We start from the raw sequence: 26694 nt of genomic DNA on the forward strand, positions 1-26694 counted from the left end.
TGACTAAAAGCAATCGTAATATTGAAAAAGTTTTGAGTATTACGTCAGGCAATAATGAGATAAATCAATGCATGAGTCTCGGTTTATTTGTTTGATTGTTGTTAAATGTCATACTCAAAAATGTTTTATTATAGGGTGGCCGCCCGTTTAACTGGTGGAAGAAACCGGAGGGCCTGGGATAAACCACCAACCTTTGGCTAGGTACTAACAAACTATCCATCATGTGCCATATACAGACAGCCATATTGCATACCATAGTGATAGGAAACAAGTGGTCCTCAAGAAGTTCTTGCCACCAAAACCCAACGATTCCTTATAGCGGCAGAATCGGAAAATTCCATATCTAGGAATTAGCCGCTGTTGGGAACTGTTTCATTCTATTATTAAACATTTTGTGATCTCCATGGTACGACCACACTGCCTCTATTTTACTGGGTCTTATCAGCGCACCAGTCGTATTTTCCAAAGCAAGGCTGTTATTTAGCAGTGCAAAACCACCGACCCTGGTCATGTTACAGACTAACACCCCTAGATGTTACCTATAGACATGCACATCACATTGGATAGAAAATAAGTGGTCTTCAACGAATGTTAGGTTGTGCACACGAGTGTGTTATTGTCACCAGTCCCGGATGGACATTGAGAGCAGTGGAATCTACAAATTGGCTAGATTTGAACAGACTTCTGGTGTTCACTAGTGGGTGAAAAGCAAGCTTCTTAATTAACCACTTGGCCACAGCGTGTTCCCGTTTGCAGTGTAACTGGTGTAACAGACGCTACATGCGAGACATTACATGCCAATACGCTGGTTGGCGCGATCCAAATCGTTCTTAAGTGACCAGTCTTGAGTGATTGCTGTCACGGATAAAATAATTTGGTTAAATTTGTCTCGAAAACTTAAGGTAAAAGGACGGTAACACAAAACATTCTATACCAAACTGCTGTGCACATGATATTTTAATAGGGAACTTAAGTAATTTGGGTTCACGTTGTGCATGCAGTCTGTGGGCAAGACATTGACATCGTATATTGAGTACAAGAAACAATGGTCGATGGATTTTGTACTTTGATATTTATATCCTATCTATCATAATACTTTGTGTTGGTCTTACAGAGCCCTGTAGGTGCAGCTGAGCAGTATGCAGGAATTATTGCATAATTGCATTATATCGTCTACCAGTGATACAGGAAACTCATGTTTAAGAATGTTCATTGTTTCCTTTTTGTTCAACTATAAAAAAGCTATACAATATGCTTACCCTAAATGAACCAAATAAGTTGTATTTGTTCAAATAATTGAAAAAGCGTAAATTTCGAGGGCAGAAGCGGAAATCTAACTTACTGTATGTCTTTATTGAAGACGATTCTGCTGATCCTCTTGTTGAACCTGCTGAGATTGTTGTTGTTGCAAGAGGAGGGCAAGTCCCTGAGAACAATAACAGTCAATAATTTATACAAAAAAGGAAATTACATACGCACGGAAGTTTACTAGATTATGAGAAAAAAGTAATAGATCAAATATATGAAAATCTCACTGGAAACAACTGGAAAGAAGCTAAAAGATGAATGCAACAAATGTAACGAATCTCTATAGCCCAAAGTATTTGTTTACGACCAATATCGTAATCCAATAGTTTTATAACGTTAAAGGCATATCATTTCCAACAATAAAAGTGAACAAGCGATACAAACTTCCTCGCAATAATAACAATCAACAACTGATACAAAAAGGAAATTAAAATATAGGCGGAAATTTACTAGGTTATGAGACAAAGGAAATAAACCAAACATCTTAAATTCTCAATGCAAATAAGCTAAATGACGATTGCCACAAAGGTCACAGGTATAGTTTGCTCACCTCAGTGGCCCGAAGTGCTTTAGGTTACGCCCAACGTGATATTTCATAATCCAATCATGGCGAGAATCAATTGTTTTAGAACGGCAAAATACATATGCAGATCATTCTGCTGAAATTTATTGTCAAAAGTATTTGACGCCTGAGTACCACTCGTCATTAACACGGACACTTGTCGATGACACATGCAAGCGACAGATCTTACAATGCTACCAGTAATAGAAAAGCAGCTGTTTCCTTCAAACGACGGCGGAAAGCAATGGTTTGTTTTGGGGTTTGTTGTTTTCATGATATTTGGTCATCTCTGCGTGTAATTGGCTTGTTATGTGGTACACAAATGCATTTAACACCCTGGCACTTTTATACATCAGTCTGCTTTGGTGACTTAGGAGTTCTCTAAATGTGCTACTTTTTGTAAGCACTTACATGAACTGTCACAATGATGTCCTATTACAGATAAGTTGAATTTCACTATCACGCTGTCGTTGTTGCTCCAGTTTTATTCTGCATGCTGTGCTGTTTGTATTGCAGCTTGCAGGCTTTGTATGATAATAACACAAGGGAAGCGTTAAATTTTTTTATCAACATAATTCATAGGCTTGCTAATTACACGTACCAGAAGAAGTGCACGTATACGTGATGGATCGCACGCTGCTCTGGATAGCCCCGGGATGGGTGATATTACATGGATGCCCTATGAGTTTCCAAACAGCAGAATGAAGATCACTCTTACTTTGACCAGTGCAATTTCCCTGCAACTCCTGACGGTCATCTCTTACCCAGCTACATCGACTTGTGTTGCGCTGACAACATCGGTCAGGCACATCCCCGGGTATAAGATACGGACAAACTTGGTCGCTTGGATCATACTGGTAGTACCTGACCTCTGTTATACAGATCTCTTGCAACTCGTCACACTCTAACATGTTGTGTGTCTGAGTAAATGTTGATGGTCCGTGACATGCGTCCGAAATTTTTACTGTAAAAGATATAAACATAGGGTAAATCTAGGTATGATTCTGTGACAAAGAAAAACATATACGTACAAATCATGCAAGAACAGTGTGTATAGCCTGTGTGGGTCAGGTGGAAGCACCTTAATCTATAGCTCATTAGTCAAACAGGTGCACGGCACCCGTGGAAACACCTTTACGTGTATGTGTTCCAAATCGGGTGGGTTGGGTTGGGGGCGAGGGTTATATTATGTATGAGGGAAATATTTTTTACTACGACATAAAGCACCAGTCAAAAAAAATAAGTTCCATAGCACAGACATTGAAGACAGACATACAATCAAGGCCTAAGGCGCGGATGTGTCCCCGGTGAAACGCACAGATGTAAAATGTAAACAAAAAGGGAGACAACTTTGAACAAAATTCGTCCGTTAATATTTTTCCTCCGCGAACCTCAGGCAAATATCTACCCGTATACCCCCGGAAGGTCATCATATAACTAATGATATATACACATGTATGTATATTGTGACACGCACCGTCTAAAACACTTACTTTCACCATCTACAGAACATACTTGCAATCCAGCTGTCAGAATCGTCAGGAAGATTGACATATACATGGACGGTTGTCCTCTTCTAAGACACATCTTGAAGTTTTCACATCTGTTCACCCCGATGAAAGATACAAGTCTTTGGAATCAACGTAAACGGCGAATGTATACGTATTAGCTAGTAATCAGGACGACTGGCTGAACATCTGCGTAATCAAAAAGAAACAGAAAGAGTTATACATCAAGAAGGGTTTGTCATCACCTCATTTTCGTCAGAAGTATGATCACAGGTACCTCGTAAGACAACAGAAGAAAACTCAGCTAAATGTGCCTCCACCCTCCACCCTCTAGTATATCACGGGCGACTCTGTGTGCTTACAGAACGTGGTCCCTGTGACAAATCCCGTCCCCCTCACTGATCTGTTACTACTGCTTTTCGGGAAGCAGAGCTTAATAAAGAGTCCAGCATGTCAATGCGGCTAAATGCTAGAACACCCACGTCTTTCATGTACACAAACTCGCATATGTATGGAAGCCGGATGCGCCCAGGCTGTCTTTCCTATACACACTTTCCCCAAACCAGGAAGATCGACATCTAAGCGACACTACGAGATTTAGCCAAGAGTCATGCAGCCCAGATAAGGAGGACAACGCGATATTCTGAAAACTTTCTATAGACATCCCAGCCACATCTAGTCCGGAATATCGTAGTCTGAATCTGGCATTGTCAACTGAATTTTGTGTCCTCTCCCAAACCCCGTTTACTCCATCATTTTTCCGCCAAATCTAACTGAGTTTCGACCAAATTTCATATAGTGGATTGGTTGTCGGCTTAATCACGACTTAAAAGTGAACGTAAAGTCAGCCGCTATATATACATAGAAAACAAGATATAGGACAGTTATCCCAGAAAAATATGTAAAAAGTTCTACGAAGTTTTGAAAGCCAAAAAGATGAAGTTCAACATTGGAAATATGACACTGATGGACAATACATTCTGAGCAGCCATGTTGCAGGTGCCCTTATGGACTGTGCCAATCTCTAGCGCTAAAAGCGTCACGCGATAAATGGCTGCCACGTCAAAAAAACCCATTAGCTCTCTATTGTCGATTTTTATGTTGGGTTGATCGTTAAACTGATGCATTTTGGACCACATATATATGAGCAGCTAAACGAGAATGTCACAATATGTACATGTTGGGCAGGATATTACAGTAACTTGTAAGGATAATCGGGCAAGAAAACCGCCTCGGGAGAGTCACTGCTTGAGGAAAAATATTTTGACTTTGCATTATCTTTCCTACACAAAGTCATATTTATTACGAAAATATCTTCCCAAATCTGAATGAAAGAGTCTGCTACGAATCAGAAGGTCCTGCTATGTTCAGTAAATTCCCTAAAATCGGTATAGCCAGCTAGGTCGAATACTTACACCCGTGTAGGACGAGGACGAGCAGGACGGCTAAAACACGACGCTTGTGTCCACGAACATCGCTCTGACCGAGCAACAGAACATTTCTGGAATTCTTCTTTATCAACTAATTGAGCTTTAGTGACTGACTTTATGTTCTCCTTAAGAACGGTATGTTCTCTGTGCGAAATAAATACCCTTTTTATGTGTTAGTTTGTTTCTTTTGTTGTTAATAACGTCATGCACACTGAAGAATTTTCCTTTTATATGAAGGCGGTCAATTTTATGCAATGAGGAAACTACAGTGTCCGGTGTAAACCACCGACCTTTGGCAAGTTACTGACGTACTATCCAATATGTTACCCACAGATGTGCTCACCATACTGATTGAGGGCAAGTCTTCCTCAAAAAAGTTTAGTGCCACTAAGACCCAAAACACAGTGAGGGCGTGGGAAATCTGTAAATTCCATGCTCCAACGATCAGTCTCGTTTTCTTCCTCTGTAACTGTTTTATTACGAACTTCAAGTTAGTGGCGGACGTGTGACGTACGCTCACATACACCATGTGCTTTCAGCGAAGGTTACACTATATGCAAACGGCACAATGAGTGCTGCAGACTTTGTCACCAAGGCCCCAAAATTGTGAGAGCAGGCAAATCTAATTATTCCCTGCTCAAAGCTTCGTAATTCAAGCGCCTTTAACAATTAGTGCTATAAAAAAGATGAAAACATGGTTGAAAGCGCGACATTTAGAGGAATGCCTCGTTCTATGCTATTTCGTTTACCATCTAGGATGCTCTAATTTCATATTACGGCTGTACAATATTTCGTTAATGTGCAAAGTGGCCAAAAATACTTCGCATAAACTCTCAAAATGTATGGTGATGCACTGTAGAAACAGGAAGTCAATCTTGAATGTGACCCCCTGGAGCGGATGTGACAAGAACAAATCTTCTCATTCTCTGTACAACCTCGTGAAACACTCTAACCCGAAGCCGTAGCGACTGGTAAACGGATGTTAGCCAAACATCTGGCAAGGTGTAGGTAGATTTATGAGTTTTGGCTGTCGTCGTCAAAGTTTATCCCAAATATGTTCAGTCGGGTACGGAGAAGCCAGTTAATAATAAAAACACTGATGTTCAGCCATGGTGTTGAGGGGTGTCTAAGTTGCCACTCTTTATGCATTTACATGAACAGTTAGAATAAAACTCTAAAAGCGATACACTGAGAAGTGAAGAATTTTACTGAGTATAGATATCGGAGAAGAACGCGCATTTCCAAGTATTTGAGCCATTTTAGAGCGTCTTGTCTGGACATGCAATCACTATGTCGACATGGAAAAGACGGGTTTTTAGGTATTGGTTGAAGGACAAACGCCATTGTAGACTTTTATTTGCAACTAAATGGAACAGTATAAGTACCTGAGGATAGATACTAAATATATTTAGTAAAACAAGGATGAAAGAAATACATTTCAGGCACAATTACCATTTCAGAGACATCCAATTAGGGACGCCATTTTTTAAAGCCACCGGAAAAGAGCCAAACCCGTGATGTTGTCGAGCTTTCCAGCAGCAAGTGGAAATCAGTCGTATTTCATAACAGTCGAACTCCACATCTGCGATCACACTCTCTACTACTACGCTCGACCATATCCCCTCAGAAACAAGTTTTATTGAATGTCTACCAAAATTGGTACGGTAATGTAAATGTGGACTGGGTTTGTACACGAACATATATTGCAGGCGTAAACCTTTCCGCAAACTAGCTTACCATAATGGAGTATCTCTCCTTGCTAAAGGCGCAGGTGTAAAGCCATGTACTTCCGGAGACAATGTCTATTCGATTGGGATATGTGGTTATACTAAAACAGCTGTGCGCTCAGTTATAATATCAAAAGACTGAGAATATAGACTGGCTATTTAAACATATGTGGGCTTCATCTTAATGACCAAACTATTCCATAATATACAAAAAATGTGGTCATCTAGTGAATATATATCTTTGTCCGCACATCATCCTTGATTCTCGGTTGGGAGAGGCTGATCAGGCGGGTTAAAATGTGGACATAAACTTGTCAGAGCTACAAGCCATACCCACAAGTGTTAAAATTCACACCCATTGTTTAAATCCCCATATACCTTTCTCGACGCGCATATAACTTATAATATCTACAATAAAGAAAACCAAACTACAGGCTTTTGGCCACACACGTGTTAAAACACTTACCTTCATCATCGGCTGAACATTCACATAGTTCCGCTTTGACAGCTACCAGGAAGATAGCCAGGTATGCGGGTCGTTGACGTGTGACTAGGAACATCCCGACCTGTTACACAGGACACTACGGACGACTGTCTTATAAGGTCTTATGTCAAAGATGTAAAGAATCAGTTAGAGATCAAACTAGGGAAGAAGATTCCCTGATTTCCCATTTTCATCCTGTAATTTTTCACGAATATATAAGTCTTTAAGGAAATCAGATACAAGTCATGGCATTGAGTGAGTGAGTGAGTGCTTGGACAGTTTTTTCAGTCGTATGACGACGAAGGAATTCCACCGCTCTTTTAACTGGTACTGCTTCACTGAGACGACTTACCAAAGGCAAGTAAGCTGCCCCTCCCGACCCATTTTAGTGATACAGGTCAACCAATCGTTGCACTATCCCCTTCATGCTGAACGCCAAGCCAGGAAATTACAACTTCCTCTTTTAAGGCCTTAGGTGTGTCATGACATTAAAGACGACAGGACAGGATACAGCACGATATGCATGTACTCCTGTCCGCCTGTATATAAACCACAAACTTCCTCGTTTTACGGCAAATGTGTGGGCAATTACCTTTTCTTGGTCGCTGGGGGCCTTCACAAATTGTTTCATAAGTATGATCAAAAACGATGACAGGAAATTCTTTAAGTGAATCACGAGTGCATGTCTGTATCACTGTAAAGCGTTCACGTATATAACCTTGCATTTAAAATGCTAATTTAGCTGCTGGACAACTGTCACTGTATAATCCATTCTATCACAGAAGTTTACAACGCTAGTATGGAAGCCGGATAAAACCATCATTGTACCATCGTATCATCGTTCCATCGCCCGGCGTACTTAGTGTTAAATATCCCTTAGCTAAGGGCCTCAGTTTTCTCGTATTCCATCTCTAATCCCGATATGTTACACTTGATTGAACTGCTTATTTAAATGGTTATTGTATAACGTAATACTCTTAACGTTTTCAGTTCATGGATAATAGCGAGTTTTATGAGTGGTGGACACCGGAGTGCCTGGCTGCAATAAGCCACCGGCATTTCGGTGTACACATATGCACACGAATTTGATGGAAGACAAGTGGTCTTCAACAAGGGCATACTGTGCAAGCGTCCACAGGTGCCTCGTTATTGCCATTAATTAAGGCTACAAACAACTCTTGGGTCAGGGGAATCCACAAATTCCTCTTTTGTCAAGATTAAACCCGTATCTCGTTCATGTGTTTTGACAACGGATGGTCACACATCTTAACCACTCGGCCACGCCTTATGTTCCACGCAAGTCGCAAGTTGCACTTTGATATTCATTACGGAGTGACCTTGAACTTGGTGGGTCATTAAAACCTAAGTATGGATTTCACAATTGCCCTAACATGACAACACAGAAGACAATATCCTGTCATAAGTGGGAAGGTCGTCGTCAACCTGCAGATGGTGATAGGATTCAATCGGGATCTGGGTTTCCTCCCACCATAGTGGCCGCCGTCGCATAAGTGAAATACTCTGGAGTAAGGTATAAAACATTAATCAAATAAATCAAAAGAAATAATCCTGTAGACATTATTCCCTATTTCAGTATTATGCTACTAGTTTGTCCCAAAATCGTTATGGACAAGGCAGGAATTAACAACAAAGATCTTAGACACAAATCATTTTAGTTGGGCAATGTTCCCGATACTTTCCAGCACGGTGGAATTTATGAATTGTTGTTGTTTGTGAGCGTGGCGGAACTTGAATTGCTTACACTGTGGCGGTACATAAGAATGCCTTATTTCACAGCGGACTACGGACTGTTTAAGGTAGTCAACCTATGAAACAGAAGGAGGAAAAAGAAAACAACTGATATATTATCAAACCATTTTGCATGAATTTATCAGAAGAATAAAACAACTTTGACACCGAATAAAACACAGAAATATGTTCAGGCAGAGAATAAGAAAGGGAGACAACTTCCTGCACAGCCCTAGTTAACTGCAAAACATAGAAATAACGAAAAAAAAGAAAAGAAAAAAAAGCAATGCTAGTCTGGTGGTTTCAACAGATAAGTATTGCGTAGGAACTAGATTACGGTTCAAACAATCAGATCACACTTTGTTTAATATACATTACTTATTATAACATTGTTGAAAAGGATTTACTTGTATATTATGGTTTAAACCGTGCTAAAACGTACTGGTATTATTCGTTCATGCGTGTTTACAGGTGGCAAAAATCGCGCAGAGCTATAGGGAAACCACCACGCCTTCTCACGTTCGTTGAGAAATTGTTTGAAATAAGGCTGCGGGTACACCAGAAATTAATTCTTTTGTGTATTTGCAGAACATCCAAAACCCTATTCACACAAAATTGTAACACCAGTTGTCACACTTTTACACTTTTAGATTGCTTTATTTTCCGACTGGTTCATTTATTTCCTTTAATTTTAACTGAAAGCTATCAACTCGTGAAAACACGACTTGATTTGAAGAACACGAGGACGCGGGCCATTGTGTAATGTCCACAAAGTCTGACACATGCGCGATTGTTCTGGCCGAGATCCGAAAATAGTCCTCCTCCCAAAAGTTTGGGGATTTTTTGACGACATGTTCCGAAAATTCTCAAGTAAATTCCATACTTTCTAGTCTCTCTTCAGGACTCTTCTGAGTCCGCTCGTCACACTCTAATTTGTTAGTGAAAGTAGATAAACAATGGAATAAATACAGGTATAATACTAGACACACAAAATGTGAAAAATAAATATGATGGAATAATTAAAAACAGGATAGTCAGGCTGCTTCCTTCATTGGTTAAGTACTTTTCAAAGATAATGTCCAACAGAAGGTTCTATGCGATGTTAAACCCTAGCAAAAAGACAAACAATCCGGCTGGAAGGCATGAACTCTTTTTAGGAATAACAGCGACAGCAAACTTGAGTGCAATGCTCTATAATTTACATATGAAGTAAGCGTATTTAATTCATCGATATTTTACACATTACTAAAGTACATTTTTACCTGTATGGTAGGAGCCATATTTCATGAATGCATGATATGTGGGGTATATGTTATACAAAAGACTACATCATAGAGGCTAAAACAAAAGCAATGATGGCACTGTAATATTTGGCCAATGGTCACACATATTGTCGATCAAATCTGGCCTCGTCTCAGTTTACATTAGACCTTATCAGTTTTTCCTGCCTCAAAGCTTTTGTTAGTTTACCGTACCTCAGGCCTCTTCAGTTTACCATATCTCAGGCCTCTTGTCAGTTTATCTCAGGCCTCTTGTAGTTTACCGTACCTCATGCCTGATGTCAATTTACCGTGGATCGGGCCTCTTGTAAGTTTACCGTACCTAAGGCCTCTTCAGTTTACCATATCTCAGACCTTTTGTCAGTTTAGAGTTCCTCATGTCTGTTGTCGGTTTACCGTGGCTCGGGCCTCTTGTAATTTTACCGTACCGCAGGCCTCTTGTCAGTTTACCTTACCGCATGCCTCTTGTCAGTTTACCGTTCCGCAGGCCTCAGGTAAGGGTTTCATTCTAGCTTTCCTAGCTTAAATAGTAGGAAACTGCACGCCCCCTAGTGCCATGACTTGAGCAGAACTGGGGAAAAAAATGCTGTGATGTTAATTGCAAAATATTACAACCAGTCCCACAGCTGCAACCGTAGGGTTTGCGTAGGAAGTGTAATCTTTGAGCCAGGGAAAACACCATTCACATATATAATGGATTCTGGGCACCCAGAGGAGACAGACAGCGAAGAGACATCCGTAAGTTCTCATCTTGAAACCAAGCTAACCTTTTCAGATTAGATCTATATACGAAATGGCGACCGACATATTTCTACAACTAAAACACACGGCAAATCAGTAATCTATGGCTCGGTCTACATGTCAGACATGGTTAAGCACAGATCAGATGTCAAATGTGATTTATCAGTCCAAGAATACACATTGTACTGAAATGTACTGAACACTGAACAAAGACAGGAGGTTCCAAAGTAACGAGGACGCTTGATTATGAAGGCGACTATGTGAAATTCATATGTCGGAGCGAAATGTCCAAGAGATTGTTCTCGTTGCAATCTCCTCTTGTCTCTGCTGAAGTCATATCAGACCAAATGTAATACCCGGCGCGTTGAATCTCAATGTAGATAACACCAATTGTATAGTCCATACTGTGTAGTGGCTGGTTGGACCTGAAATACATCATGGTGTTTAACAGTAGGCATTATTTATATATTTATCTATATATTTGATTGGTATTTAACGCCACGATTGAAAAGCTTTCACTTATACGGTGGCGGGTGGTTGGAAGAAACGAACTTTCCCACGGCCATGTCACGCTTACACATGTACACAATTTTGGCGGTATACAGGTGGGCATTAGCAAACATTAGACTGCGTTAAACACTCGCAATATCATCACATTTGTTAAGTTATAGGCGTGTACCAATGCAATAGAAGTTTCTGCCCAAAAACTTCCCCGGATTATGTTTCCCTTTTGTAGTACAAAAGTTTTAAACATAAGGGGATTTTGCTTGAAGAAATATTTGTAAGAAAACATTGTTTGTGTAACGATAAACTACTTTGCTTTTAGTAATCTACACTGAAAATTAAACATCTTGAAAAGAGGAATAGATGCAATATTTTCTCTGAGTATAAAACGAATTCCAAAGAACAATCGCCCGAAGTTGTTCCTAACGCAAAGAACTTTTACCATAGTCTTGGATACTTTAATTTTCTCAACACTGCATGGGTTTTGTAACATAGTATCGTACATTCTGCTGTTGTTGAGGATGTTTGAGGAAACCGAGCTGCCATAGGATGGCCAAATTAAGCCATGGCCGCTGGCAAGCTCATCACGCGCTAAGCCGCATGTATCTCACGAGTACATCAGTGCTTTGGATGGCGGTTGAGGTAGATAGATCGATAGGTAGATAGATAGATAGATAGATATACTTTTTTATCGTTAGTTTACAAAACAAATAAACATTAGCTCACAATGGCGCTATTATCAACGACCACCGGTATATTGTTTAAAGTTGATTTGCTGCATAGGAATGTATTTCGTTACAAAAGAGTACAATGTTAAAGCCAGGGATGTAAGAAACCTGGTTCAGATGTACACAATGCCTCCATTTTAATACACGAATTATTCATTCAAGATCCAACTCCTGGGCCATTGCATGGTAAGACACGTCAACCCTTACCTACCCGTTTCAGTTTTCATCATTATATGTGTAAAAGGTAAAATATATAATTTGATAACTAGGTAATCGAGGAAGTGTGTGTGTTCGTGACTTTGTATCAGCTTGCGTTGTCACGCGTTGTCGTCACCTTCTCTCTTTGAGTAGAGCGGATATGACATGCCAATAGACAGCTCATGACCGGTATGACACATGGCGGATCTCGCACTGGGACTGTAATCGCTGTTTACAATACAGCTTAATTTCGATGTCACAAATTGTCAAAATGATGTTTACAATGGTGGGCGATATATATGCTCGAGCTGCATTGTCCAAACCCATTTCTTTACAATATGACTCAAAAATGTATTAATCAATATAAATGATTTAGTAGTAAAAGAGATCAAGGTATGCTAACTATATACATCGGTGGCGTAAAGGACCGTTTTTAGGAAAACAAGCAGGATGCAGCTGTAACGTAAACGATCGTATTTGTCAAACTATCTATGTAGGGAAACAGCAATATAAAAAGGGAGGCTTAGCACAGTACGTCATATCCGGAATTTCCGACCATTGGTGGGAAATATGCATAAAATAGTGGGTTATTAAGGAATATAATGTAAGCCTCCAAAAACGACCATATTTGCAACAATGACTACATGAGTAAATATAACACAGATTCATTTGAATAAATACAAAACAGCGGCAATGAATCAATCAGAAACAGGAGGGATGTTATAGCCTATAGCAGCAGTTCTTGTAACAGTTACACAACGACACTTAAATTTATGGACCGTGAAATCCACAGAGCCTGGCCAGATTCACAAAAATATAGCTGTGAAGCACACAACCGAAGGAGACCTGGTTTTGAACCCGCCATGCCTTTGATGTGGAATGAAGAAATTATATAACTATATAAACTATAGTACTGCTAAGAAACACATATTTACTGAACATAGTTTTTTTTAACTAAACATCCGGACACGTTTCTGAACTGTTAAAGAAAGGTTTCAAACCGAAACTCTTATTTCTGTATTGTGTATTTCTTGCGCAGTAAATCAGCTTCTAAGCAGATGTCAATAGAATACATGCCTACATGTAATACCGCACCAGTTCAGCGTAATCGGCGGAAATAGTAACCCGGACTTAAGAACGGAAATGCCCGACAGGATGTCAACAGGATACGGGCATCCCCCTCATATAGATATTTTTGGCACACAGGAATCTTTTCACCATAGCTATTAACGGGAGGGTGGGGGAGGAATAGAGCTCGGCAACAGAAAAGTTTCTGCAAAAAATACAGCATCAGATGAAAATATTAGTAAATATACTTCAATCTATCAAAAAGAAATAATAAGTAGACAAAACAATAAAAACGATGAAGATGAAGGAACTTGTGTACGACAGCCCATATAGAATTATTCTCCGTGATGTAACAAACCTTTACCAGCAAGACGACGGCACAATACAACGGTCTTATTGTTCTTTTTAGAAATAACACATACAATATTGTTTTTTAAAATATTTTAATATATTTATATATATGAACCTTCTTGCAATGTAAAAGGATGTGACTACGTGTAGTAACCCGTGAACAGGAAGTAAGGTGCTACCCTGGAAAGGTCAGAACAACCATGGGCTTCAAGAGTTACATGTTGTTTTGGTTATCCCTCTACCTTACAAGCCAAGAACTGCCACATACCCAAGGTAAGATCTTGTTCGGCCCGCTGATTGAATCTGATTAGTTTTATTTTTCTACAGTTTGTAAAAAAATTGCCGTTAAACCCCGAAAAAGTGTGGGCTTATTTGTCATTTTGAAGGCCACACGGCCAGAAACCATTGCTGCTGTGAAATTGAAAACTGATCTGCAGATAGACCAACTGGTGCTCTGCATTTGTGTAGCATGCAATCATTTGGCTTCGAGGAATATTAAATTGCGTTTAAAGACTTGTGTTCAGGAACACGTTAGATCAGTTTTAACGGTAACAATGTCTCGCTAGTAGGTGCCTATGACGGCAGCCTTACTAGGCTGTCTACCACGCCTACGTTTTAATACACTATAGCTGTGTATTTAGAGGAGCCTTATGAACAAAATCTTACTTCTTGGCTACCCCGAGCTATGGTTACGTAGAAAACATCTACGTGTATATTCTAACTTTGTGGTAAATAATATTCTGCATGTGATTTACATTATCTTAACAAGTGTTTGTAATATAGAGCTAGTTAAACGGTATTCTTCTTGGGTGTTTACCTTGGCACGGGAATACGTGTAGCTGTAAGAAACTTAACAACTTTAAACTTATTATGCTCCAGATTTTTGTGTCACGCTTTCAACTAAAACGACCACAGTGCAATTCATAAAACAGTGACAGTAAAGACTTACATATATGGTCTAATTTTTTTGCCGAAAAAGGTGTACCTCTCATAAGAAGTGCACATCAGTCTAAAATCAGAAAAACGGTTGATTTCTCTTAAAGTTTGTACAGTGGTTAATGAACTAAAGTACATAACAGGGTGTTCAGGTAAAGCAGAAATAATTAGTTTTCTATATTGCTACTCAGTGTTCATTTAATATGGCAAGATTGTAATGGTTAGTGAGATATTGTTGTAATTCTTGCTAGGCCTATATAACAGCAACTAAATGAAATGGTATCAGATTGGCAGCAGTTATATACGGATGTATTTCTTGACATACCAGCTGTGCTTCCTAACGATTGTTCATTGTCATGTCCCGAAATAGGTTTGTTGTGGAACAGACACTGAAAATTATAGACATTTGTATACCACCCGTCAATCATATGCACATGCGTCAAAATTTAGACATTTGTATACCACCCGTCAATCATATGCACATGCGTCAAAATATAGACATTTGTATACCATCCGTCAATCATTTGCACATGCGTCAAAATATAGACATTTGTATACCATCCGTCAATCATTTGCACATGCGTCAAAATATAGACATTTGTATACCATCCGTCAATCATTTGCACATGCGTCAAAATATAGACAATCGTATACCACCGTCATCGCAAAAAATCCTACGGCCAATTCGCAAAATAACGTTCAACACAAATCACCTAAGAAAGTATATAAAGTACGAAATTAGAACAGATCCATGCAAAGAGAAGAGTCCAATGATTACCAAATGTTCTCGGCGAATAATTTAAATGATTATGCAGATTGTGTACATGTATCATGCCCGGTGATAAGTTGTGGGAGATGAAAATGTGTATCCCGGATGCGCTTTGAGTGCAACTATTCATTTCTCCAAAATGGCCCTCTACTTCAGCATTTAACACGCCGCAAGCTCCGGATTAAGCGGAATTAGACGCAGTTATCAAGTAGAGTGCCATAGATTGTGGACAGTGACACAGATTCTTCACTCTTTGTCCTTAAAAAGCGTAACATTGCATGCATTCTAGTTCTCTATGACATCTATGCATGTATAGTTGAAGTAGATATTTACAACACAGAACAAGTCTTCAAAAGAAAACTGAGAGATGTCTGTTCTTTACCTATTTTAATTTGCAATCACACTGTGTTTAATTCAACCAAAGATAATTTTTAGGAATAATGGTATTGCAGGCTTTCCTTTAACACTTATTTACGGCTTAGAAAGTTTTCACTTTGATAGCTTATATTTGCGAAGCTATATGACTCTTGTCTCTACTGTCTTTGCCGCGTTTATTCTGCTGTTTTTCTTTTTCATAATTTCTTATCTCTGCAGTGTTAGCGCTTTGGTTCAACGGGAGCCTTTGAACTGAATAAGATCAAATCGAATCAAATCAAGCCAAACCTTCTTCGTCTTAAACATCCGCCCAATAGTCAAATGATCTCACACATTTCTGTTCACAGGCAAAGACCCAATTTGTGTCTGGACAGGGGCAAGTGGACATTGCCCTAAAGGCAATGGAGTTCTTATTACATCCGTTATGTCAGGATTGTGTCCAAACCGTATCGATGAGCAAAGCATGACACTCGACCTGTGTACGCTTCCTGAAAGTTATGGTGTCTGTTGTTTGATATGTGGTGGTTCGGATGGGACACCAATAAAATTACCGTGTAAAAGTTTGAATGGAAATTTCTGTCAAAAGGGTATGTATACGTGGAACCATTTTCTCCGAATGAATGCATAATTGATGTTCAACGCCACATTATAAAAATATCAGTCACATCATGGCGAGCACCTGTCTGAACCAGAAGACAGCTTTTTATGGCAACAAGTTAGTGTTTCCGAATTTAAGATGTATTAAAGCTGGTACTGTATGTATTTACTTATTTATACCATTGTTGGTTAATGCCATTCTCAAAAACTGACCCTCTGCAAGCTTGAATCCTTTTCACGGTGGCTTTGAGTTTGTCAGATAACTGGTGAAGGGCGATAAGGTAACCAGTTTCCCTATTGAACAAACAAAACAAGTGAACAACAATCAAATAAATGTATACATTATTTATTATTGTTTTACACTGAAATGAAAATTCGTTTTGTTTCATTACATGTATGAAGGAAGGAAGATGGACAAAATTCTCGCGGACAAAGGCCCCGCGGATAAATTCCACGCTGGACAGAAACCTCTTGATCAATATTAAGAGTATTCAAAAATTAATAGTTTTCTTTTGAATTATAATATGCTCTGGTTTAAATTTCTAAATAATCAAAATTTTTAAAATACATCTTTTATAATGAGTACATAAAATTACATGAGATGCCTGTAAACAGACTCAAAATGGATACCTTATGGCAGCTGTGAGGTGATGCTGTGAATCGTAGCAAGCTATAACTTGTATGTAATACTGAAATATTTCAGCCTCACAATTTGAGTATAGTGGTTGATTAAACTTATATTTAACTTATATGTCACACTATATGAATTCCCGTCAACAAATAATTCACGTTATGTTTGTTAGACTGTCGGATATATTTTGTCGGTAAATGAAGACAACGGGGCTTTTGTCCACCGGGGCTTTTGTCCCGGATTCATGACGGAACTGTTTCCTGGATTTATGTTTAGGTTTACGACAGCGATCAGGTTTGTTCTTGTGTCAGTGTCAGTTTTTTGTCTGTGCACTGTCAGGTTTGTGCAAGTATCAATGCCAGGTTTCTGCATGTGTCAATGCCAGGTTTGTGTCTGTGCCAATGCCAGTTTTGTGCCGGTGCCAATGCCAGGTTTGTTCGTGTGTCAATGCCAGGTTTGTGTCTGTATCAGTGTCAGGTTTTTGTCTGTATCAGTGTCAGGTTTGTGTCTGTGTCAATGCCAGGTTTGTGCCTGTGTTTTTGCCAGTTTTTTGCCTCTGTCAATGTCAGGTTTGTGCCTGTGTTAATGTCAGGTTTGTGCCTGTTTTAATGTCAGGTTTGTTCCTGTGCAAATATCTGGTTTGTGCCAGTGTCAATGTCAGTTTTGTGCCAGTGTCAATGTCAGGTTTGTACCTATGTCAATACATGGTTTGTACCTGTTTTAATGTCAGGTTTGTTCCTGTGCAAATATCTGGTTTGTGCCAGTGTCAATGCCAGTTTTGTGCCAGTGTCAATGTCAGGTTTGTGCCTGTGTCAATGCCAGGTTTGTGCCTGTGTCAATGCTAGGTTTCTTCCTGTGTCAATGTCAGGCTTGTGCCTGTGTAAATGCTAGGTTTGTGCCTGTGTCACTGTCAGGTTTGTGCCAGTGTCAATGCCAGGTTTGTGTCTATGTCAATTCCAGTTTTGTGACTGTGTCAATGCGAGGTTTGTGTCTGTGTCAATGCCAGTTCTGTGACTGTGTCAATGTCAGGCTTGTGTCTGTGTCAGTGTCAGGCTTGCGACTGTGTCAATGTAAGGTTTCTGGCAGGTTTGTGACTGTGTCAATGCCAGGTTTGTGTCTGTGTTATTCACTCGTCTGTGTCTATGTCAATGTTAGGTTTGCTCCTGTATTAATATCAGATTTGTGCCTGTATTAATGTCAGGTTTGTGCCTGTGTCAATGTCAGGTTTGTGTGTGTGTCAGTGTCAGGTTTGTGCCTTTGTGAATGTCAGGTTTGTGCCTGCATCACAGTCAGGTTTATGGGAGAAAGTTTGCAGTCTGACAAACGGGAACCCAGTTGGGCAGGTGGCCTTAGTCATTACAGCCGACTTTTTATAGAACTCATTTGACGAGTAGCTTACATCCGTCACACTGGGGACAGGAAATGCTATTGATTACGACGTAAAGTACCAAATAAATACACATATAAATGAATGATGGAATTAACTAAGTAATAGTTCAAACTTGGTAAAAGAACAATTATGTGGTGTCTGTTTTTGTTGCAGTAAACTGTTCCTCTCATACGGCGCATGGACAGAAACCAGGTAAACTTCTTTCATATGTAGCTACCTCAGAGAGTGAATATTCTATGCAGTCTTTATTCTATACGTGGATTTCCCATGGACGTTGCCTGCCTCCCTTCCACCATGATGCTGACCGGCGCCATATAAGTGAAACTTTCTTGAATACGGTGTAATACTTCTATCAAATGATTGAAAAATTAATAACCCTAATTACCACTATATCGACCTGTAAATGCCTACCTCTTGCACCCCTTGGCCTTCCACTGTTATCGGTGAACATGAATCTTGACCAACATTGGAGTAAAGTGTAAGTAAAATTTCTGATCTTTCTAAGTGCTATCAAAACAAAACTGGGTAAATTTAATCATTTTTTTAGATGAAAAAGCGACGGCAAGAACATCTGTGATAGAGTCTCAAATGAGAACTAAAACGGCAACACTTCCGGTGTTACCGCAAGTTACATCATCTTCCACGCTCACACTGACTCAGTCCTCAGGTGTAAGCACCACACTAACTTCTGCATCTGACGAGAAAAGTACAGGTCAGTTCTGTTTCACTAAGTCTTAAAGCTAATGTGGTCATCAGTATTTAGCAATCTAGCCGTGAGTTTTATTTATTTCTTTGATTAAGTTTTAACGTAATACTCAAGCGTTTCCCCATTCCTCGAGACAAGTTAGTTTTAGTGGAGGAGGAAACCAGGTAGCCATGCATACAGTAAACCACCTGCTATTGACAAAAGTCACGTGATCTCTCATTTACTTTATATAATAACAATTAAGCGATCTGTGAACGCACGCGACCGCTTATTGTTACCAATAAGGGTTCTCTGTTTGAAATTTGAAACCATATACATGTGGAATACTGTACATGTATAAAGAACAACAAGGTGGGGGTGTTCTGGATGGCCTTCGCTCCTACAGACTTCAAACAAAATAAAGCAGTTTCTATAATACATTCAGTCGTGGGAATACCTGTAATCGTCTACACACGTATTAGCCGGCACATTCTTAGTTTCTTGTTACATAACACAGACATTTCCTAAAACCATCTTTCCTCTGTATGCGAAGCTAGTTGTTGTAACATCAATTTTCCATGTGCCACTTGCGGGTAGACAGAGGAAAGGTAATTCTGTAAAATTTCAGTCTTACCTGAGGAAGAGCTGATAAAATTTTGACAAGAAAATACACCATATGGTAAACTGATCGACTGTTTTAATAATGTATATGCTTGGAGATGAATACAAGAATAGATTATTTCAGCTCTAAAAAGAAATGCCGTTCTTTATTCCTGCACATCATTCTAAATCGTCTGGGGGAGGGGGGGGGGGGGGGTACTCTTTGGTCGAGTTAGCGTGCTAGCGCAGCACAATACCCAGGAGGCTTTTAACAATACGATTGCAGTGAGTTCAAATCCTGCTCAAGCTGGCCTCTTCTCCTGTTGTGGGTTTTCCTCAGGCTCTGCCCAGTTTTCCTCCCACCACAACGCTGAGTACCGCATAAAACTCCAACCAGAAAAAATAAATGAACAAAGAGTTAATAGATGGGATTTAATCAGCACATTGTGTGTTATGAAAAGTTAACCTCAAACAACAAACGCCCACCTCAGCTCTTCCCCTCATAGTTGTTTCACGGTATTCACAATGTACATCACTGACCAACAGGATGATTTTTAACAAATTCTGATTTAGATGTGGCTGTAACAGTAATTACAGCGGGTGTGGTCACTTGTGTTGCCTTGGTTACTTGCCTTGTGTCGGTGTATATATGGAAGAGAAGGTAAGCAAACGTATTTTGTAAATATTTTATCGGCCTTTCTCCTTAATCCGCTATCGGAATTTTGTGAAAAGATTGTGGTGCAATGGATTTGAACCCTAATACGGAAGCATTATGAAGGCATTCTGATTCCCTTAATACAAATTCATTTTCCTTTGCGTATGGGATGATTTACAGGATTCCGCTATGCACGTATTTACAGCACTGGAAATTATTAAAGAAACCAGAAAAAATAGTTAATTTCTACAAAAATAGTGTGGTTAGATTGCTGTGATATTTCTGAAAGTTGACATGCAACACTGATGTCAACGTCAATTCTACACATATAACAGAAACGTTTTTTAAACTTATTCGGCTCTGTAAGAGAAATGTACAATTTAGAGTATTTTATTGTGTTATTTTCATATATGTGTGAAACTCTGACTGAAATATACATGCTATTTTCATTTCACTGACTCCATATATACCCCCTTGATTCCAATAATCCGGACATAAAGAAAATACTTTAACAACTATTAGCACACATTAACAAAACATGGAAAAAATTCAAGAAACACGTTAATTTGAATTGAATGGATGAATTATGGCCACATGTTTATTACTGAAAATTACATCAAACGACTGACGAGATCCTCACAAGGGCGCTGAACATCAGCCTTACCATCCCAGGATGAATCAGCCTCTATTTCATACAGCTTATTTAGTTCACCCCACGCAAAAACAAAGCGGGGATGTCAAATGCTCGTTCCTTGGGGCATTCAAAGGTAGCCCATATCTCTTGCCAAATACATAGACGATACACCAAATGTCCGCTCCTTGATAAATTTGAAGGTAGCCATGTCTCTAGTGAAATACATAGATGATACGTCAAACACGCGTTCCTTGACAAATTCATTGGGTAGTCCATATCTCTAGAGAAATACATAGATGATACGCAATAAAGTCTCACTTGCACCTCCACGGCCTTGCCGTACCGTGACAAGTCGATGCAACATTTTTGAGCTGTGTTCAAGACTGCATGTATTAAACACAGCTCGCCTGCAAGAACCACGCCACTCCTCAGAGAATGTGACGAGTGCCAGCTAAGTTGATATCTGAAACAAATATTCACACAGCGATAGTACTTGGCTAAGAAAGAATTTAAAATACAAAGAATATGCGGCAATTTACTTCCCAAGGTCACCAATCTGATGAAAGTAATAATAAAACTGTGGCAAATGTGTGCCCGAAAAGAGGTGTAGACAATCTAAAATCCGCTGAACGCTAGTAACAGGCCAAAGCAATTCAGGAATGCTTTCCCTAATAATTTACTTATATATGTTGTAAATACAATGACACTGAATATAAAAAAAAACTGAACAATAATAACCTTAGTGCCCGATTTATTACTGGGTGGGATGGAAGGGAGTTAAAATCAGAACGTTGATTAATGAACTAGCTCTGTACATCGGCCAGACTGTGAAAGGAAAGACCTGTGTAACGCCTCACGGCAGGGAGAAACTGCTGGACAAGGAAGGTAACTCTAGCTACCCGAGTTTCACAATCACCACAGAGCTAGATACATCACCCAAGCCCATCATACACCACTAAAAATTCCTCCTATGTAATAATACTGTTTACCCTGTATTAATGATCAACAAGTTGAATAACGTGGTGGCTGTGTGTTTATTGCAAATGTTGCATATAGACAAACATGAGGGAGGAATGTTATTTGGTAGCTCTTTCAGACTAACCGTGCAAGATACAGCGGTGCGTCCTGTGTCAGACTTGGCAAAAGTCCTCTGCATTTATTCTTGTGGGCGTGGCTAACTATCCCATGGGCGAGTTTATCTCTCCCCTGTCGATCGGTCATTTTGTCTGAAACTTCGTTTCAGTCCTTTTGCATTAATATAGCTGTAAGGCTCAGTTTATAGAAAACAAATAGAAAGGTATGGAAATTTCATTAGGTTTTGAAGTACCCTATTTAAGTGGAATAACTTATTTAATTAAACAATAGAGAAAAAATATGTTTATATCTTATCAACTTAAACAGATGAAAGTAACAATATATATGCTACATTTTAAAAATTCATCGCCTTTTGGAGAGCTGTACAACTCAGTCATTGTTTTATTTGCTCTTTTTTACACATAGCAGACCAACGCAAATGTCACGACGAAGTTTTCGGAAAGACGCCCCTAGCGTTGATCTCCAGGCTCGACAAGATCAGCCCGGGGGCCTGGAAGACAGAACGGAAATGTTGACTTATGATACTGCGGGTAGTTATCTGACGCCGATTGTCAGGCAGACTCGTCAGCCAGACTCTCAGTTTACAGGAATGGATCTCGGGACCGAGCTCAGGTTTTTTAACACTGGGGAAGAGGATGATGGGTATTGTACGCCACTCTCCGACCAGAATCCGCTGTACGAGGTTCTCGGGGAACGAGAGACCGTGGCAGATCAACACCCCTACAGCCAAATGCGTTACTGACTTTTACCACTGTAAAAGGACAATTGTATACATCAGTCCGGTTCTTCATGATAATTATTAACGTAGAATTACAGCCTGAAAAATTTTAATGCGCGTACGTGTTGGAGACAAGCTCCACACTTTCTGCAAGGACGCTAGGGGAGTATGCTGCCTCAGTGAAGCACTATGCCAAAGATAACAGGCATGACACTACACTCACCCATGCAGTACAAAAACGTCTGATCGACCGGTATACTTGTGCTTGCCCTATTAAGCTTTGGTACAATTTCTGCGAAGTATTGCGTCCAGAAACAGGCTCCATACTTAAATGTGACTCTAGCAACTCTCACATACGAGAATGAACTCAAAGATTACATTCCATGGTAACGCGTGCCCTAGGGACAGCAGGCTACTCATAGCCTATTTACGTCACACCGAGTGTTAACCATTATAAACGGTGTTTTTGTTATCAGAATATAGGTATGGTGTAATTTTATGGTGTCATTCGCCGTGCTGACGTGCTACCCCACTCGGCCACGGAGGCCTGCATCTTAGTTTTATCTTTATATCTCAAATTTATGCTATTTGTTATCTGTAAGCATCAAATGCACACGTACTTATATTATTATATCTCTTTCTGGTCATGCGTAATATAAATAACCAGATGGGCCGCCGAGGGGTAATAATGGGTTGTAATTAAAATGATCATTTAACCTGACAGGACTTTGCAGCACAAGTAAAGATTTTCACTATGGGCTGATTAGTGATTTAGAATGTTGTGAGGAGACGGTTGTCGATGAATATACCTTGTCTAAAACTGTATCACCTAAAGCGAGAGTATCCCAAGGATCAGTTCCAAGACTCCTGCTGTTTGTAGTATAATTTGTCACATATATTTTATTTACGCCATACTGATACGTCCGCGTTGAGGTTAATGGGTGGAGGAAATCGGAGTGCAGCTCAAAGCCGGTGTCTAGGTCAGTTTACAAAATCGTTTTTAATTTGCATAAAACTTGCCCAATAACTTGATGATATGAGATAAACCATATCAACACGGTTTGTTCACATTGTTGTTTGCCAACATAACCAAGGCTATCTTGGTTTTTTAGAGAATTTTTATTTTAACAAATGTAAGCAAGATGGTGCAAAATAGCCCAGCAGAAATATGTCCTTTGGGAAGAGAGCTTTAAAGAGTATCTTGTTCAATGCGTCGACAAAAATTTATTACTATTTGCATTTTTTAAAAATTTAATTAAATGAAAAATTTTAGAAAATTGGTAATATGTCCATAATTATTATCTCCTTGATTATTCCAATTATCGACTCATAATTTCTAAATGTTTAAATACTACTTCCCTAATAGTATACAAAAGCTGCAGGCATAATTATTTTGGATTCTGCTCGGCTTAATTGAAAGTAGACGCGTGAATAATATGCACATCTTTAAACGGTATCGGCCCGGATAGCACAGTTGGTAGAGCGTCCGCTTCGGGACCGGTAGTTCCAGGATCAATCCTTGATCGGGTCACACCTAGGACTTTAAAACAGGAAGTTGTAACTTCTTCGCTTGGCGTTCAGCATGGAGGGGATAGTGCAACGACCGGTTGACCCGTATCAGTATAATGGCTCTGGCGGGGCGGCTTCGGTAAGTCATTTCAGTGAAGCAGCACTACACGTGCATGCACCCTAAGGATTTCTTCGTCGTCATATGACTGAAAAATTGTTGAGTACGACGTTAAAACCCAAACACTCACTCACTCTTTAAACGGCTGCTGAGAAGTTACGTACATGTACTTATATGTTCGATGTATAAAATCACTATGTTCCATCCACTAAAAATAATTTAACAAAACCCATTTAATCCGATATTTTGCATGCATGTAGCCTTAATATCCATTGTCGTAAACCTTGGCTTTTGTTGTTGTTTCATTGAAATGACGATCACGACGAAAGAGTGACGTACGCTCACATATTATTCCTGGTACTGTGGTGGCAAACTGACGACTTTATCTGCGCAACACAAAGACCCATTAGATTTACACAAAATGCAATCACTGTGGGTTCAATTCTCGACTATCATCCTGTGTCATTGAGTGTACATGTGCTGAGGGCCTTCAGACAAACCCCGTAAAGGTCTACTCTTCGGCATGTTGAGTTCAGGAGGTGTCAAAGGCGGATACATGACAGTCGATCTCCAGATTTTTGCTTTTCAAAACTTGGACATTCGGCATCCTAGTGTACACAAAATGGCCGAGTACCTCCTGTGGGCGTGTAACATTGTACACACTCATCTCCATGCTTTAAGCAATGTCATCAGGGTTTGAAATCCCCACGTGCTTCTACGAAACAAAGACTAGTTTTACTTTACGTGTGCCTGAATTCCACAGTTTTACTCCGTTTGTAAATGTAAAATCTGGATATTTTTAAGGAGGTGCATTTTAAAAATAAGCACAGGCTATTAAATCGGATAGTTTATTTTTCTCCTTTGTTTCAGCCATGGTTGTGCCATAACCTAAGGCATTACTAAGCTATAGGCATAACTCCAGTACGCAGACCAGTGAGGCCAGTATAGGGATTACCGTTCATAATATGACATGTGCAGCACAAATCATTCGACTGTTAGAGGGATAGGGCTTCGGTGGTTTGTATTGAACAATGTTTCGCCAATCACACACGTGATCTTGGAATACATACCTGGAACGTTCGTTATTCGGCTGAAGATTGGTTTGTGAATGTCTCAATCGACGCTTCGATTGACAAGCGCACAAAAAAGTTTTGACACTCAGTTTAAGTTTAAGTGTATTTTTTTATTTATTTGATTGGTGATTTTACCCGTTTTAAAAATTGTGGTTGTTGCCAGCATCAAGGTGGGGGAAATGAAAACCCGGCACTGCCCATGACTATCTGCAGGTTGCTGGTGGACATTTCCGTATAGGATCGGAGAGGAAGCATGAGCTGGACTTAATCTCACCGGACTACAGGTGAGGGGCTACCGGGTATTTATGTTGCACCAACACGCTAATCACTAGGCCACGGAGACTCCTAAAATAAGTGTATGTGAACATGAATAACAGCAGTCATGTAGTGGAAATGCTGCGATCTGACTCAAACTTCTAAGTATCTCCTGTTTTCAGTCCACTTAAAATATGTAAGCTTATGTTTAGTCATCAAGTGCATAACAACAGAAAACGTGGGCCATATGAAATGTAAGATAAGCCTTTACATGCAAATTACGAGGAGTACGACTCAAGAGCTTGGTGCATGGAGTTGGTAGTTTTCATATTACCTCCCTGTTTCCCAGTCGTTGTGAAGACATTCGTTATGGGTTTTTTTTTAATTAAATGAACAGATTTGTTTTAAAACACGCCTTATTTTTTACTCGTCTTGCTTAAGTTCCAGAAACATCCGTTGGTAATTTATCGAGATACAGGAGTAACAACCAGGCATGTAAAACGTCATGCAGATTTTGATAATAGAACACAGAATTTATCAAATTACAACTGTGAGACCAGATATATACATATAAACAAAATGATGCACATAAAATTTGAGAAGGATAGTATATAGTCGGATCATTTCATACAGTAACTAAATATTGCATAATATCCCAAATTACATAATGAGTTAACCAACAATGCAATAGGTGAGTCATCTGTGGAGAGTTGAGATTCATGCTTGCAAACCTAGATACACTTGGACTTATTTGTGATCTTTGTAGACGTATAAAATTATTCAAAAGCAGTGAAATAATGTAGTATACACAAATGACAAACATTTTCCAAGAAGTTAAAATGATGGAGACTTGGTTTCTAAAAGTCTTAATTTCCAATCATCGAATTTGAGTTGGACTCTTTGGAAAATCTTCTTGATTAATAAACCACTTAATTGAAGACCGGCGAATGTGTATAGGGCGAGTCCTCAAAAGCAAACGTGATAGGACAGAACGAATTGAACAGGTAATATTCCAA

At 39.5% G+C, this 26694-nt stretch overlaps 1 long non-coding RNA gene across 1 annotated transcript; it reads left to right on the forward strand.

Moving 5' to 3' along the window:
* The first annotated feature begins 18931 nt into the window (after positions 1-18931).
* On the forward strand, positions 18932-23210 carry LOC135461775 (uncharacterized). The gene is made up of 3 exons (XR_010443395.1): positions 18932-19048; positions 20195-20282; positions 22411-23210. It is a non-coding gene; the product is annotated as an uncharacterized LOC135461775 (long non-coding RNA).
* Positions 23211-26694: the final 3484 nt, after the last annotated feature.

This window comes from Liolophura sinensis, chromosome 1, assembly GCF_032854445.1.
Source record: "Liolophura sinensis isolate JHLJ2023 chromosome 1, CUHK_Ljap_v2, whole genome shotgun sequence".
Taxonomy (NCBI): Eukaryota; Metazoa; Mollusca; class Polyplacophora; order Chitonida; family Chitonidae; genus Liolophura; species Liolophura sinensis.